Consider the following 452-nt stretch of genomic DNA (forward strand, 5'->3'; position numbering starts at 1 on the left):
CTCACGGGGGAAGGTGGAACCCATGGCCTTCCTGTGGCACCTTCACACCCCCCCGGCAGCTTTGGAGCCATCCCTGCTCAGGGGGGGGCTGCAGGCTGGCAGTGGGGTGCCCGGACGGTGCCTGGAGAGGCAGCAGCACCTTCACACCCCCCCAGCAGATTTGGAGCCATCCCTGCTCAGCGGGGGCTGCAGGCTGGCAGTGGGGTGCCCGGGCTCTCTCGCCAGCATCAGCTTCTGGTTTTCTTGAAAGAAAGGAGATAAAAATCAGGAAGCCGAGGGAGAAGGCGCTGCGGGTGTGTGACCAGCTCCGCGTCCTGCTCCCCTTCGTGTGGCTCCTGCTCCCGCAGCTGTCACGGGAGGTGCCAAGGCCAGACTCATGCTGCTCCCCTTCGTGTGGCTTCTGCTCCTGCTGCTGTCACGGGAGGTGCCAAGGCCAGAGAGAAGCTCAGACA

The sequence above is a fragment of the Calidris pugnax genome, unplaced genomic scaffold (genome assembly GCF_001431845.1).
Source record: "Calidris pugnax isolate Ruff unplaced genomic scaffold, ASM143184v1 scaffold245, whole genome shotgun sequence".
Lineage (NCBI taxonomy): Eukaryota > Metazoa > Chordata > Aves > Charadriiformes > Scolopacidae > Calidris > Calidris pugnax.